Source organism: Tamandua tetradactyla, chromosome 5 (genome assembly GCF_023851605.1).
Source record: "Tamandua tetradactyla isolate mTamTet1 chromosome 5, mTamTet1.pri, whole genome shotgun sequence".
NCBI lineage: Eukaryota > Metazoa > Chordata > Mammalia > Pilosa > Myrmecophagidae > Tamandua > Tamandua tetradactyla.
In genome coordinates this window covers 105220023-105223880 of record NC_135331.1, presented here as the reverse complement: position 1 = coordinate 105223880, position 3858 = coordinate 105220023, and the positions used below count along the sequence as shown (strand labels likewise).

At 38.3% G+C, this 3858-nt stretch overlaps 1 pseudogene; it reads right to left on the bottom strand.

Moving 5' to 3' along the window:
* Positions 1-1371: 1371 nt before the first annotated feature.
* On the bottom strand, positions 1372-1844 carry LOC143682662 (COP9 signalosome complex subunit 8 pseudogene; annotated as a pseudogene).
* Between the last annotated feature and the right edge of the window lie 2014 nt (positions 1845-3858).

Sequence of the window (3858 nt, the reverse complement as noted above, 5' to 3'; positions counted from 1 at the left end):
ATGAGTTGAAGGAAGATATGGCAAAAGACATGAAGGATGTAAAGAAGACATTGGGAGAACCTAAAGAACTCAAAAACTTGAAAAAACAAATGGCAGAACTTATGGGAATGAAAGATACAATAGAAGATATGAAAAACACAATGGAGACTTGCAACAGAAGATTTGAAGAGGCAAAAGAAAAGATTAGTTCGCTTGAGAACAAGACGTCTGAAATCCTAAGCCCTCTTCATAAAACAACGTTGAGTCATGTCAGGAGCTAAATATATTTAAAATGATTGAAAACATGAATCATGCAATTATGACTATATAAGTCATTTCTGTTTAGTTAAAAATTCATATTTTCGGAGAGTTAATGACAAACTAGAGCTTGTCCACATAAAGATCAGGACAGTGAAATTTCTACAAACTACCTTAGATGAAAGAGTTGAAGAATTCAATTACATATTTAATGAACAAACACAGAATAAATGAACAGGGGGTATTTAAACCTGAAGATACAATAAAACAAGATTAAATGTTCAGAGGGCTGTCACACAAAAAATGAAAGACTGGTCATTCATTATTTCTCTAAAAGGCAGAACTTGAACTTAGGGATAAATACAAGCTAACGGGCTGCAAGGTGAGTTGTACCAAGTGTATCACTTGTTTTAATAGCTTCTCTTCCAATACCATGCACTCCACACTTTTCCTTTCTTCTGAAAGGAAATATTATAACTTAACATTTCTTGTGAACATCTTAAATAAGCTGCATTTTCATGGTAAACCCTCCACTGCCAGCAATGGATGCACTCACAGCATCAGCGAAAGTCTAAAGTTAACCAACTGTTTTTTAGAGGAAATGGTTTTTTGTTCCTTAGCTATATTTTAATATTCTCTGGAGGTGAGATGAAGAAGAGAATATATTCTCCAAAGAGGGTGAGTCTGAATCCCCAGCGTTGTTGATATGATCTTCTGGGGACAGTCCTCAAATCCCAAATGAATCACACGACCATCAACCAGTGGAACTGGTGGGAGTGTGCTGGGGGTGGGGGTGGGAAGAGGACGAGGAGAAAACACAGCTGAGAATCTGTACTCTACATTAAACAGGAGAGCTATGTTTATGAATCTCTAGGAAAATAACCTTGTCACATAATATTGATGGGCTCCGTTCAAATGAATGAATATTACAAAATGAGAATTGTTTCTACAACTATCAGCATAATGTTTAAGGACAAAATATACTTTATATTGTATATGTATTTTATCACATACTTAATAAGGAATGGTGAGACGCTTGATCCATTCAATAAATTAAAAATAAAATTTTTACGTTTCTCTATTTGTCTGAATATACAGGATTCTGAAGGTAGATCTTGAACTCTGAATGGCAAATCAGTTTTCAAGGAAAGCCATGTATCTAGTCAATCTGGCTAACTCCTGTTCATTGAGGATTGGTGGGATTGGGGCAGGCTTTAATAAAGGAATAAACCTGTCAAAGAAAACATCCAGGGTCCCTGCAACTGGCTTTTTGGGCATAACCACTCCTGTGGTGGAGTCAGCTTGCCATCCTTGTTCTAAAATACATTTCACAGCCTCTTCTACAGGAAGCCCAACAAAGGTTACAAAGTCATTGGTGATATGCTAGAGTAACCAGGGTAACGTCTCGTCTCTTTTTTGCATCTCTTAGTGCTTCCACAATTGGCTGGACCATCTCAGACTCCTGGATAGGCGTTGATGGTTGTATAGATCCCAGAGAAGTTTCTCTGCCAGATTCTCTGTCCTCCGGACCAAATTCCCCCAAGTTCAGAATTGGCAGACTTTAAAACAGGTGATATTATTTTCCAAAGACATCCTGCATTATTCATGTCATTATAGAGCAAATATACAGTTAGAACCTGACTATACACTGGGGGTGTAGCAATTCCTCTAGGAGTCTTGAACTCCTGATTCTTGCATTGATCCAGCAACTTCTTGAAACAGAAGCCACTTTCCACCATCACCACACTGGCATCTCCGCTGTCAGTCCCACCGCTGTACCTTCCAGAAACCCAGACTCCAGGTTCCCCTATGGGTGTCACATCCGTAATGACCCAGGTGGACATTTAATATCCTGAATATATGAAGAGATTCTACAACTCAACAATAAAAAAATACAAACTACCCAATTTTTAAAAATGGGCAAAAAATATGGACAGGCATTTTCCAAAGGAGTTGGTACAGATTGCCCAGGAGCATATGAAGAGATGCTCAACCTCACGGCTGTTGGGGAAATGCAAATCAAAACCACAGTGAGTGTGGAACTATAATCTATACCAAACTTAGAAATCTGTTCTACAATTAATTGCTGTGGTATGCTTTGAAATTTACTGCTTTTTTTTTGCATATATGTTATATTTCACAATATAAAAGAAAAAAGAAAAATCATTACTATAACTATAGAAACAAAATATCTTGTCATATGAAGTAAGAATATCTTAAAGTATACAAATTGTTAGGCACACCATGATCATACTCAATAAAAATGTGTATGTGCCTCATTAAGTTCTAAAAGGAATCTAAAGCTTAAAAATAATTCTATGAAGCTGCTAAACACACACACACACACACACACAAAGATATCATCTCTTACCTACTAGAATGGTCACTATCAAAGGAGCAGAAGACTGCAAATACTGGAGAGGATGTGGAAAAGGGGGTGCACTGCTCACCGTCAGCGGGAATGCGGAATGGTGTGGCTGCTCTGGAGGGCAGTTTGGCAGTTCCTTAGAAAGCTAAGAGATCCAGCAGTCCCATTACCAATAATGCATTCAGAGGAACTAAAGGCAAGGATACAAATGGACATTTGCACACCGATGTTTAAAGCAAAAAGAGTGATCTGAGCAGAGGATTAAAAAGTGCTTGCAGGGTGTCATTGAAGGCATGAGGAAGGAGGATAGGTATTGATCTTCCCCATCTGGGGAAGACATGATACTCTCTCAGGCATTGGGAATTGCCAATTTGATGGGCTGGGCCCTCGATCTTGGGGCTCGCCCTTATGAAACTTATTCCTGCAAAGGAGAAGCTAAGTCTACTTGTGATTGTGCCTAGGAGTCACCTCTGGAGGGTCTCTTTTGTGGCTCACATGTGGGCCTCTTTAGGCCAATTCTGCAGGTGAACTTGCTGCCCTCTCCACTGTGTGGACATAACTCCCAGATGTGTGGGTCTCCCTGGCAGTGAGGAATGTGACCTCCATGGATGGGCCTGGCCCAATGATTTTGGGTAGAATTAGGAGGTCTTTCAGGAGGATAGTCTTATGTACTATACAGATATCCCTTCTCAGTTTTGGGGTATTAAGAGTAGCTAGAGCGAAATACCTGAAACTGTTGAACTGTAATCCAATAGCCTTGGTTCTTAAAGATGATTGGATAACTATAGAGCTTTCAAGGTGTGACCATGGGACTGAGAAAATTTTGAGTGACACTCCCTTCATTCAGTGTATGGATAGATGAGTAAGAAAAAAAAAATACAAAAAGTAAATAAATAATAGTGTTATGGGATGTATTCTTTTTAACTTTTTTTTCTTTTTTAACACAGGCAGGCTCTGGGAAACGAACCCGGGTTCCTGGCATGGCAGGCGAGAATTCTGCCATTGAGCTACCATTGCCCACCCTCTTTTTAACTTTTATCTTTACTTTTATTCTTAGTTTTTTTTTTTTTGGATTAATAAGAATGTTCAAAAATAGATTATGATAGTGAATGCATAGCTATATAATGTTACTGTGAACTACTGATTGTACAATTTGGATGGTTAGATTGTATGTGAATATATAATATATCAATAAAACTGTATTAAAAAGATTTCTTTGTGTCTACCCATGCATGTATATCTGTATCTATACA